The following is a 13,699-nucleotide window of genomic DNA, read 5'->3' on the forward strand; positions in this document are numbered from 1 at the left end:
ATGCTCTGCTTTTTGGAGTAAATTCTCAAAGGGCATACATACAATGTGAAATTGGTTTAAAAAACAAACAAAAAAATGGTTTGCAATCAATTGCAACAACTCTGGTCTGAAAGCTTTGTTTGGCATTGTGGATCCATAATGCCATGAAATTGTATACCTATGTTTTCTTCCAAACTGTTTTTGTTTGGCAGAACAGTATATCATTTTATCACTTGCCATTATAAGTAATTGCTCAACATAGTAAGCCATATAAATGGCTTTTGGCAGGATGAGAGGTATACACTTTTGAATTCTCTTGTAATTAGGACAAATCAACAACAGGTAGTTTTTTCACAGCTTCACAGGACTGTAGGTCGGTGCACTTTTCTAGGCCTTGATTCCATTGCAATCTTGTCGTATTAGGACATAAAAAATGTTTATGTTGCATTTTACAAACACACATAAACAGTGTCGGGTAGTAACGCGTTATTAGTAACGCCTTAACAACACGTTAGTGTTTTACAACAACTGAGAGTCACAGCAGAGAGTACACACCCACTACACCCAAGCAGCAGCGGTTGGAGTTCAAAAGACGGACCCATAGCCAGGCACAACTTAATAAAACAATAGCACGGTATGTTTAATTGTTTATTTGGATCTCTTTTAGCAATAGCAGGCTATTATTCCAGGAGTCCAATGGTAAAATTTTACAGATAAAAACTAAAAAGTTACTTTCGCAGTAATGCATTACTTTTTGGTTTAAGTTACTGAGCTACTTTTTTACAGTAGCTAGTAACTGTTACTAGTTACTATTTTTCAGTAACTAGCACAACACTGCACATTAAGCAGTACAACAACATTTTACTGCATCAATCTCAAATGTGACACTATAAGACACCAGCAGGGTCCTGACTCTGCTTTCAGATGTTCTCCTTCTTAATAATTTGATGCTGTTGTTTTGTCTTCCGCCATTTGCGGATGCTTGACTGTAGTAATACGGTAGACAAAAAAAAAGCCCCATCGCGTGGTGCTGTCAAACCTCTTAAGTTGATAGCTGTGTCTTTGCACACTGCGTGAAGAATTCCTTTGTGTCAAACAACAGCTGGTGAAGACAACATGATGCGGAGGCCACGGTCGAGTAAGCCATCAAACCTCCGTCTCTGACAGTATTTTGGCAAGGCACGTTTTGTAAGAGCCTGTCTCATTCCGCTCTGCTTTTATGGTGCATGAATCAATGATAATTGTCATGTGTTCTCACTTGAGTGGCAGAAGTATCCCCCATGTGGTAACAGTCAGAAAAGGGAGTTTGGTGGATGGATGGAGGAATAGGCAGAAATTAGCATGAATGAAATGAATCACAGTTCCCCAGGGATTATGATTCATAACCATTCAGTGCAACAGGCATCAGTAGCACTGTGCCAATACAACTAATATAATATCAAGTACAAAGTTTATACTACAGTATGTATGTGCACATTTTCAGTCAATCTACAAGCTGCTATAGGTGGAGCTGATTCCCAGGTGAATGAAAAATGTCCAGCACAGACTACTAAAGAGTTATGATGTTTATTATTATCGTTATATTTCACTGAAGCTGAATAGCGTATCCCATGCACATTGTAGTTTTGATCAAACATACTACTCCACATGCTTTCAAGCAAACACTGATCAAATCAAAGCCCAACAACCTTATCCCCAGCTCCATCAGGGCCTAATTCCATTTCAAACCAAGCTCCCATTCTCCTCTGCCTTATCCTCTCTGAAAAGCACAGTGATTAGAAGAAGACTTAAAGTTAACAATAGACCTCCACCCACCCCAGCCTGCCTCACTTTACCTCCTTTCCCAATGGGACCTTCTTGAATCCCCAAAGCCTTGGCTAGTTTATCAGCATCAAAGGATCAGGCAATCTACGCCTCCCTTTTCAAACGGGTAGCCCAATGTGTTCCACAGTCTTTGGTGTAATCTCTTTGGCTGTCGACAGATCCAGTGAGGGGTCAGCTGTGATAACAGGATCACTCAGGTGGAGACAGGAGATGGGGCCACGAAGGAATAGGACAGAAAGTGAAAAGAGGTGGATGTAGGCAAGTGAAAGGTGAGTGCTACTAGCACGACAGAAGAGGAAGAAGATTTCTGGGCAGCATGTGCAAAGCCAAAATGACATCAATGTGCAGTGACATGCTGGAATGGTTAGTCAATGTAAGACATCAGCAAACCGGGTCCGTGGTTAATGGTTCAGTCGTTTTAAATTGTAAAATTTAGTGCTTCTGTGAACTTAAAATCTATCACTTTGATGACTCAGAAAAGAAAAGCAATGTTTTGTGCATCGCTTTCCTCACACTTTTCACATTTTGCATAGATAAGACAATATAAAAATAAAAGACTGAATAAACGGGAATACTATTCAGATTAACCAAAAAACAAACCAACACTGCAGCCCTGATGTGAGAAGCAGTGTTGAAAAAAATAAAAAAAACGCTGAAAGGCAATCATGTCCAAACTATTCTAGAGGAAATAATAGAAAATCCAATATTTGGCTGCAAACTGAGCCCTGTTTGACATGACAGAGCAGAGAGGCAGCCTGACAAGGATAATTTGGACTGTCTTGCAAGGAAAGGCAGGTTTATTTGTATTGCAAATGTCATACACGGGGCAACTCAATGTGTAGGAAACAAAATCTGTTAAAAGTTGGGAACAAAAAGGTCTGATAAGCTATGCTATTGAAACATAAAACAGTAATTTACCCAATACTAACCCCTACTACCCTAATACCCTGTACCCCTACTAACCCAACAATAAAGGAATGTACAGTGCAGGAAAATATTAAGTGATTTAGAAGAGCTCCTTCATACGCATATGGGAGTAGAAATGTTTCAAAAATATTCACATTTGGTGCTGTTTTCAGCTCTATTGGTAGCTTGTTTCAGTTGTGTGAAGCATAACAGCGAAATGATGCTTCATTTCATTTGAACACTGGACTCGACTATCTGACCTGAGTCAGTAGATCTCAGAGGCCTACTAGGTTATATTCCTTCAATATGTCAATAATATTAATATTAACATTACTAGCACTCCGATTTTGTCAATTTTTATCTCAATTTTATGATTCTATATGACATAGAGCAACAGTATAAGCCATTACTTACAACCGATCACACATGCTAGCATGGGAAGATTTACAGACAGAGCTCATATGAGCTTTGACACACCAATATACACAGACTTTTTACTCTCGCTTTTTTTTGACTCCCTCTCTCTCTCTCACGCGCACACGGACACAAACAAACAACATACCCACACACACACACTGAAGCAGCATGGTAAGCAATGACACAAAGCTAATGCCTTGTCACACAGGCTGTCAGCAGATTAGCCAGTGGATTACACCACAGCCATTAGATGTGCACAGAGTGAAAGGCCACAAACATGGCAGACAGAGAAGAGGAGAGGAGAGAGAGACTGTGTGGGACTGGCATATTGCGGCATAATGATCATGATGGAGGAGAAGTTAAAGGGGAGTGGAAAAAAAATAGTAGATACATAAAGGCTGGTTAAGTCCAGTGCAAAGACAACAGAGAGCGACATGAAGGGAAAATGTAAGAATAAAAGATTGGATCACGAGACTTTATTGTTAAAACAAACAGACATGACATAAAAGGTTCTGACAATAGTAAATGAAAGAGACAGAGCAAAACAACCCATGAGGAAACGGTGAAGTGGAGAAAAAGTTGCGCAGGTGATGCAAGACATGTCAAAGCATAAATAAGAGAAAGCAAGCTTCAATAACAGTATAGAGGACAGGGGGTGGGTAAGAGTGGAAGGAGATTGAAATGAAAAACAAGGAATGATTTGTAATGCATCAGGGGAAAAGGATGGAGACAACTATTTCAACACAGCAAGGTCCACAGGTCAGAAACATAAATGTAATAAGATGGAAAAAAAGGTTAATGTCTGTAGACATCGTGATATGAAAGAAGGCCAAAGGAAGGACAATGCATATGGAGGTGGGTTTTTTTAAATTGAATTTGTTTTTTTAAGCTTTGGATCTTAATGACAAAGACACCCCACAACCCTTGTCAAATGTCTACATGTTACTTTCCTCTGGATGTTTCAAACAGCAGATGGCACTATTGATAGCAGCAGTGTCAGAAACTTTTCAAGCACTTGTCAAGTCACATACCAACAGCACTCTTGTCTCACCATTCGACGAGGCGGTAATGCCGCTCAGGTTTTTTTTTTGCTCTCTCCCTTTTTCTTTTTTCAAAATGTCTCTGATTCCAACTGGAGAAGTGCCATGTCTTTTCATTTGGTGTTTCATTTTACGATAATCGACTTCACTGCCCCTACCTTCAACACCACCTACAGTCTCCACAACAAAACCACTTTGCAGACATAATAACACATGATTGTCTGCTGGTTAGGCGGCTTATTCTGAGCGGCTATTCATACGAGAAGATGTCAAGTTAACAGGGGCTAATGGGATATTCTGATGGGAATTGTGCGCAGAAAAGCCATGAGAAACATGTCATTCATAACAGCATATATTTATTGTGCAAGCAGAATGTATAGTTTGTGATTGGGGTACAACAGCTAAGGATCTGTGTTTAAATGTATATTAACATGTGTGTATGTGTGTGTGTGTCTGTCTGTATACACATGCAGGCATGAGCATATTCTGCATTTGTGTGTGTTTGACATCAAGACTGATGTCATTCAGGGCACTTTAGCTGGTTGAGTAATTTGAATGTGCTGCCAAATGAGCTCAGTCTCGGAAGTGCCAGAGGGAGAAGGAAAGAGACTAAATGTGTGAATTCCCACCGGATATTTAGGCTGTTTATTATGATAAGCCACGACATGCACACAACCTTCATATAAACATACATAATAACACACATGCCTAAACTTGTTTTCACACACAGACACACACACACACACTAAGATGTAGACATGGGGAAAATGGTAGCTTTAGATGCTTTGAGACATATGATTCACATATGCACATTGATAGGCTTGTAAGTCGCAACCTATAAAAACTAATTTCACACCAGCCTATCCATAGCCATCTCATGTGGGATCCATTCCTCTTTTAAACCCCCTCTCATTTAAAGCGGGCCCAGATGTAAGTCAAGGGGCTGCTTTGGATTAGCCAGAGAGAAAAACTCATTTCCTTTGCCATTTTACGAGCATTTAATTTGAAACAATTAAGATATTACGGTGCCGCAGATTCACTACACAGAGTGACAGCTGGGAGCAATCCCATAAACCTCTGAGGCAGTGAATGAGGCACCTTGCTACTCTCTTTTGCTCCACTTGCCGCCGCCGCCTCCTTCTCCTCTGTTATTTCAATGAAGCATTTAGCTTAAGGCTTTGCTGAGGTGAATGTGTCACCTTTGCCTCAGTTGAGATCTCGCCGCTACCACCAATTACTTTAGCAGCTCATAAATGCACCAGTTGGCTGATGACGGAATAGCCAGATTTCCAAAAGACTAAAGGGGAAGGAAGTGAGCATAAAGGATATTTACCTTCTGAATGGCTTTTTCCATGACACCTTTTATTACATTACTGAATTTATAAGTTATAAGTCGCATGACTCATCTGCAGAGAAATAAATGAGAAAGCAGCAAACTGCAGGGGAGGAAGTGAAGTTGTAATGAGCTGCGATAAAGACACTTGCACTGTACATTGTTGTAGTGTGGTCAGTATTGTGAAAACAGGGCTTTTCCTGGACTTGACCACTTGTCTGATGATATGAAGTTTGTTGACTTTGATGACACATTTATTGATGGCCCTCCATGTCCTATCTGTCCTATACCTGAAGAACTTAGTCACTACCTGACTTTGAATTCAAGCTAGCTTTGTCAGCACACACCCATCAATTCTCCCACGTTCCAAACTGGCATAGAAGGGCATCAGAGGTGTGAAATTGATGAAGGCATGCTTGTGAAAATGTCAGTGGGGATCACTGGCCAGAGAGGAAGAGGGAAGGAGAGAGAATATTTTGGGGTGGAGAAGGTGACAGATAGAAGTGGCCAACACTCATTTTTATGAAGACTGAACTGTAAAGTGGAGGACCCATTTCAAACAATAGCCATGATCAATTGGCTACGGTGAGCGGCTTCTAGTAAATGCCCAGTGGCAACCCACATTTCTTTTAAGAGCAAACCCAAAGCAGACCAAAGCAGTGAGAAAGACACAAACGAAAAAAAGAAATGAGTTGTGCGCATGCTTTTCATTTGGGCTAGTAAAGTCAGAGACGTAGAGAGCACAGAAAGTGCATGTAGAGACTAGGATAGAGAATGGGCAAATAAATTAACAACTGGGAAGGTGATGGAAGGAGAAGGTAAAAGCCTTTTAGAGTAGGGAAGATTTAAATAAACAAAGAGACAATGAAGGAGAGAGAAAGCAAAGTATGCATGGATTCTAATCAGCAAACACATTTTTGCAATGAGATGCAAAGTACAAGTGACAGGAAGGAAACAAAGCCAGAATTAGGAAAAATGAAATAAATAGAAAAAAAAGAACAGCTTTGTTCCTAAATTGACTTGACCATGTAAGCTACATACCATGTGACCAGCAATAATAAGAGAGAGAAAATTAAATGTGGGAATTTTGGATAGTTTCACCATTTTGTTACTGACTTGTTCTGTCCATGAATCCAAAAAAGGTTTTGCAATATAACAATATTTACACATGTGTTTACACTCAAGCCACATACAAAAATTGTTTTTGAATGCTTCTCAGAGTTCACCTGCTTATGGTTACTCTTTTCTGACCATAGACTGTATGCTGATGGTTTAGTTAGAGCATCTTCCATGTCTAGCTCGAGCACTTCAATATTAATGCCAAACTGGAGCTTTGTACATGAATGGCAAACACAAACAATACGATGTGACATTTGCATACCAACACACACATGCATGCACACAAATATTCAACTCAACTTTCACTGAAGCTACAAGTTCCACGGAATGACAGTCATTCAGGAATTTCTCCTTTTGTCTCTGTGTCAGTTCACACCATCCCAGCTGATCTCTTAATGGGCAAAATAGCTTTTCACCTCACTACACTCCATAGTAACGCTATACTGACTAAAACTGAGGTCACTACCACAAGCCTCATTGCAAATCTGAGTCTGTTTTCGCTCATAATATGGTTGTATTAACTACTCTTGACTCAGCAGTCCTCAGAAAAGATGAGGAAGCATGCATCTCTTGTCATGTTGTGCCCCACAACATACACCTGTTCATGTCACATAAGGGTTCAATTTGCGGTCCGTCAGATTACACAAGGTATATGTGCTGCCCTGCAACAGTTTAATTTAAATTCATGTCAGCTTCTTTGGTCCAACCATTGTGGCCTTTACTTACCACAAATGCACCAGGTTGGGTACGCTAGTCGAATGCTACCTGAAACCTAATCACGGCAAATCCAACACATACGTTCGCAGTCAGCTTCTCCAATCTGAGGCAATGTCTCACTTGATTTAACATGTAGTCAGCTCCAGCAGAATCGAAGGCAACTTTACAGACAGCTCTGTGGGTATTGTGACTCACACCAGGTTTATCCTTATTCAACACTCTGATGTTGCCATGAAATTCAAGGCCCTGAAAACATTTTTTTTTTTTTCAATCAGCTTTTGGCCAAAACATCTTTGTTTTAGATTACAGAAAGCTACAGTGTCACATATTTCTCTGTAAAGCACAATTTGGTAATGACAGCTGTGGGGTAGAAAATGTTGCCTGAACTGTGTAAAGTTGTCATAAACAACACTGACATAGTCCTGATGAAACAGATTAGCTGGCTATGACTTAACTAAACTATGTTTCCCCCACATTTCAGTTTTTTGATTTGATTGGTGCTGATAAAACTGGTGCGTATAAAACAGATTTAAAAAAAATAAAAAACAGCAGATGACTCAACTGAAACAATGGGGGAACTGTCTGAAAATAAGACTCATTTCATGATGTGGCTTCACTAGGTGTTTTGCCTTGGAAGATGACATCAATTTGCGTAATAAACTGTGCACACTCCCAGCATTTAATTTCTGACAATGTTTGCAAAATGAAATATTTATAACAAAGGCATAAATGGCATTATGGCAATTTGAAATAAAGTGTCAGTAAAAAAGATAAATGCACCAGCTACCTGCAGGTACCTCATTATGTAATTTCAAAGATTTTTCCAATACCCTCATCCTCTGTTCATACAGTTTTTCTTCATTTCTGAATGGCCTTTATTCATAAGTGGTGTACCTATAATTATTGGTAACCTCAAGGGCCTATTATCTATTTACTCTTTATTAAATATTTTTATTGATCAATGTGATGACGCATGAGACAAAGGCTGTGAGTTTTAGTGCCAAAACAGAGGATGCTTTGTGAGCAATTAAAACTTGCTTTCACATTTTCTTAATAGCCATACTCCAATTTGAAATTAAAGTATTGGGTTAGGCTCATGAATAGCTCAGTTCAATCAGCAATGTGACATCCAGGGTTGCAGAATAAGAAGTGAAAATGGTGCAAGAGTAAGGTAAAGTCTATCATATGTGATGGGTGAAGTAGTCAGCACCCCCTACCAAATATAGTTCTGACATTGCTGGGGACATGTAATACATTAGCCATTGTTTCTCAGTCACAGTACTATCTTAGTTATACTGATGTTATCACGTGGTCAAAGGCCGCACATACAGCTGTCTGCTATCTGACCAGGAAATTTACAACTTCTTCCCCATCATGTTCATAATTACGGCAATCAATCTCACTCTCAAGCATTACAATCATTTCAACCACATCATAAAATCGTATGTTTTCTCTGCAATGAACTCTGCGACTATTAAGTCTTCCAATTTTAACAAAATGTTAATTGCTCATGAAAGCGAGACTGTATACTTAGTCATTCATCATGTCTGACAGATTCTAAAAAGGAGAGAAGTATTGGATGTCTCAGCCAAGAACTGGAGTTTGGTGTTGGTTTACAATTTTTGTGCCTGGGAGATGTGTGTAATATCACCTTGGCATTTGTCGCTCTTAGCCCTACCACCCACTTACCCCCACCCTTCCCTACCACTCTTGACTGCTTGGGCAGTGGCCATAAACAAGTCAATCTCTACCCGTCTCAAAACATTGGATTAGATTTATCCGCTTAAAAGAGATTGTTATCCAAAAAGTAAAAGTCTTGCTTCATGGGGAAATTAATTTTACGATGACTGGTTTACTTGATCGGAGTTGGGGGGGAAGTGGGGGCTATAAATGCATCAACTCTGTCTGGGGGGTGAGAAGCTGAAAATGACAGTCCTTGTTTTTGATTCAGACAAGTTGTCTCCAGAGTATTATACATGGTGTTGTCTTTGGGTCGCAGAAACGAGAGTAATGACTTGACTGACAGTCATTTGTAAAGCACCAGCAACTTGTCATGGGTTGAAAAGACCTCTACCTCGGGCTATAGGAAGATTGACAGTGAAAGATATTGTGTTAAAGTGGCAATATTGAAGATTTCAGTCCTGGTTGATTTTGCGACACCTGTAATTACTGTTGGTAACAGATACCTCAGGTCACACAGCTTTCTGGGAAGCAAAATAAACTGCTATTTCAATGAAGAGGTCAGAGAATAATTGGCTGATTTTAATCACTGTGTGAGCAACTGCTCTTGTGCTGCATACAGCACGACTCTAAACAGCAGGTCACGGAAAATTCGGAGGTGTGCAGCCGGTTGCCTTCAGTTCTTCACCTAACAGCTCGCTGTGGCTGCTCCTGCTAGTCACATTACTCCCTGCAATATTTCAAATTGATCCACTGTCATAAGATGCTGAAAATACCCATTGTCTTGCTTTGTCGTTCATCAAACTATTTTTTGATGAATGACAGCAGTAAGTCTTCAGCTCACTGACAAACACATTGCATTTCCTCTGGATACTTCATAATAAAAGTCATCTTCTGTGGAGCTAAATGCCTGTAATGTGAAACTGCATAATCGTATTAAAATAAATGCAGCACTTTGCTTATAGTGTGCAAATGCAAATACACTTGCTGCAAGTATATAAATATTATTACACTTTTATTACTGAGCGATGGGGAGTAGAGTGCAACTCACCCAGAACTGAAATGCAGTCCATGAAGTAGAAGAATCCTTTTTAAGTGGCAGCCAGTGCATTTAGACGTTAGGTGTTAAAGCAATAGAGCAGTTATTGGATTGAGTTACAATGGAACTGACCTCAACCTATCAAGCAACAAAATCCAGTCTGAGCCTAGACAGTAATGTAAATTAACCCCGACAAACATTACTCAGAATCTCTTTCTACAGAGCAAAAGCAAACATCTGTTCTTGCAACTTAAAGCACAATTTGATTTATTTTCTTCCTTTATTGCCTCCGTCTGTTTCTGAGTCACACTGTCTGAAGCTGATACACAGAGAAGACTCACAATAAGGAGCAGCTTTATCCCCCACTGAAATAAACACATCACCTTGTCAAGAAATTCTACCAAATCTTTAGAGTGATTCACTTTACATGGGAAATGATATAGTCACCAGTAAGAACACAGCTTGAACACAGAAGATCTATTACTAAGTTAAAAATGATCCACAAACTAACATTCTCACAAACAAATGCCTGTAAAAAAAAAAAAAGAAGCTATAAAATAACAATCACACTGGCAGTGCATTGTTAAATGTAATGTTTATTATGATCTCTTTTGAATATATCTCTCTCATACATGACTTCTCATGGACAAATCCACCATGTTTGACTTGATGGTGACACTAGGTTCAAACAACAGGGCATCAACAAAATCATTTCAAACCAGGTAGACATATCACTAAAGATACGAATTTAGGGTGGCAGCAAGGTCACAAGCAAATACTCTGTGGTGGCACTCAAATGAATCAGGGATCAATGTTATCGGAATTGGTGCACAGCATTCTCTTCTGTGTGTGCATGCACACAGGCCATTTCATTAAACTCATTAATCATGGCATTCAAATGATTCTTTGCAGCCTGTGAGAGGTTCCAATACCATTGTTCAATAGAAAAAACAACACCAACACAATAATCCAACTGGATTTCTAAAAACATAAGAATCGTCAATGCTAATTTGTTTTGGTTTTAAGTCAGATTAGTCCCCGCAGAATCTCCTGTGTAGGCAGGTAGACAGAGAAACACATACATCAGAGGATTTGTCCACATTATTCATCCAAAGCAAATGCATATTGATATTGTTTAACCCTTAGCATCCTTCCCCGCATTTGCATTGTATTTACATAGTAAATATCAGCCAGCGCTACGCTTTGAATGACCCCAAATATGTAGAAATTTAAACGTGCCTGAGGCAGTAATATAACAGCACAAGGCTCACATAATGACACTGGATTGTCATTATCCTGTCATTATCTTACAAAGGAAACACTTGCCAAGTGAAACGTTCGAAAATGCCCCCACCATTTTCATAATTGACATATTTGCAGTTTGTGGTGACGCCTATTTCAGCGCAACACTGAGGGTTTCTCCGTCTTGGATTTGTCTTATTGAAGGACAGTTGCTTTATAGACTGCCATGTCCTGCTGAGCGACAAAGTTCAGCCATGATAGGCCAGAAAGACAGGCACTTGATGAATCTTACACATGGCCCCATTCATCAACAAGTGCTGCTGTGTTATTACCATCACCGGTGCCAAGAATATGAAAGCACAAGCTTGATGCAGAGTGGAATTGTAACTCTAACAACAAGTATGACGCAGTTATATTCAAAGATCATGAATGCAGTTGAAGCCTCTGACATTAAAAGACTCCTACAATGGTGCGTGTCAGCAGGCCTCAAATAATTCTGGTTAAAAACCAAAGTATTTGTTAGGATGTCTTAAGAATGTGGCACATGGTCTTCACAAACAAAACAGCATTCCAACCTCCAGCCTTCAAGATAAGAATATTTTCCAAATAATCGCCGTGGTAAAGTCTGATGAACAGAAACTTGCAATCGACAGTACTTTGTGCCTCAAGACACAACTATCACTCCCACATTACTCTCTAATACCCAGCAGTGGAGGGCAATAGTTCAAATAACAGTAATTTCATCAAGTTTCCCCATTGTTCATTGTGAACAAACCAACAGTTTTGTTTGCCCTATAAATCTACATGCAGGGTCCGTATCAAATTCTACCCTTAGAAAATGGAACTCTGTATAATTTGCAGGTATAAATCACTATCACAGACACTCAGTCAGATACATGACATGTCTGAGTGCAGGTAAGAAAACAGATCTGCTGACTGCAGTAGTCTGTCTATCTGTCTCTCAGAGTACTATTGTTGGATGCTAGATGTTTGTGTCTGCAGGGCTAGGTTGTTCATCAGAAGCTTTGGTTTGCTGCCACAGAGGCAACTTTTCTCAAAACACAATTGGTCATCGTCATCCATGTCCCAGGGCCACTGCTGTTATTTTTCCGTACTGCTACATCAGAGAGCCGTGCACGGAAACAATATTATCCTTTCATATGCTATGCTACATTGTCTGATCGGTGGCATGAACATGAATAAATCATTTCCTTAGAATCATTACATAAAGTGTGAGTTCATTACACATGGATGATGGAGGTAACTGCTCAACTTGTGTTGATGTAGCAGGATGACCTTGTATTTAACACAGTGCCGCAGCCTTTCTACATAGAGAAGCAATGCCTTTGATAAAAAAAAAACAAAAAACAAATGACTTACGCTTTGCCATCCTAATGGACATGAAGGCAAACACATTCAAGCTCAGTCTGACAACAAAATCAATATAATCACCCGACAGGGATTTATAGTATGTCTGTGGCTCTTAGTGATGAGTTTATAGTGACCTTATTGTACATGATGGCATTTTTATAGAGTATGCACTGACATTGCGTCAACCATGATGCATCCATGTATGGAAGACTTCACCTGGCTTCTGCATGGAGATTGTTTTTTTGTGCTTGTTTAAATCTTTTAAATACTGCATTTATCTACAGTTAATTTGTAGTTTTCTGATTGAGATTTTATGGAACATTTACAATCAGTGTGCACAATACATTGTGGTACCTTGTTATAGAGAGGTGCGTTAGCTCCACCTCTACAGCAGGAATGTCAAAATCATTTTTGTTCAGGGGCCACATACAGCACAAATTGATCTTAAGTGGGCCGGTCAAGGAAAATAATAGTATAATAACCTCTGAGCAACAAGAACTCCAATTTTTTTTTCTTTGTTTTACATTTAATGAAGTCCTAAGTGCAATTTCAACAATATTATGCCTACATTTTCCATTTACACATCACACTGGATCTATAAAGGCACAAACAGGTATCTGGAAGTGAAAAATTTAGTATTTAACATTGTGATTAGAATCTAATCATAAGGTGACATTTTAACAAATTCATCCTACGGGCCAGATCAGGCCCTCTGGCGGGCCGGTTCTGGTCCATAGACCGTACGTTTGACACCCCTGATCTACAGCATAACAAATGCTGCTTACATATTACAATAAAATCTAACATGCTAATTCACATGGTGATTTCTACATTTGACCCTTCCGATTCAGTGTATACGAATGAGTGACGTGTAATGGTGAGAGGAACACATTCCTTCCCAAGTGCATCAGGGAACTATGGTGGCCTTTGTGTATCAGAAAGGGTATTGTTCTTCTTCATTTGCTGAGTAAGCTTCTGTTGCAAAATGCAAAATGGATGCCCTGACTGGTTTCCCTATTGAGCTGTTACATT

General features: G+C 39.5%; 1 protein-coding gene across 33 annotated transcripts in view; it reads left to right on the forward strand.

Moving 5' to 3' along the window:
- The window catches only part of LOC122766725 (receptor-type tyrosine-protein phosphatase delta-like), a 315,856-nt gene that overhangs the window by 181,036 nt on the left and 121,121 nt on the right, over positions 1-13,699 (forward strand). The window lies entirely within an intron of this gene.

The sequence above is a fragment of the Solea senegalensis genome, linkage group LG3 (genome assembly GCF_019176455.1).
Source record: "Solea senegalensis isolate Sse05_10M linkage group LG3, IFAPA_SoseM_1, whole genome shotgun sequence".
In the NCBI taxonomy this organism is placed as follows: Eukaryota; Metazoa; Chordata; class Actinopteri; order Pleuronectiformes; family Soleidae; genus Solea; species Solea senegalensis.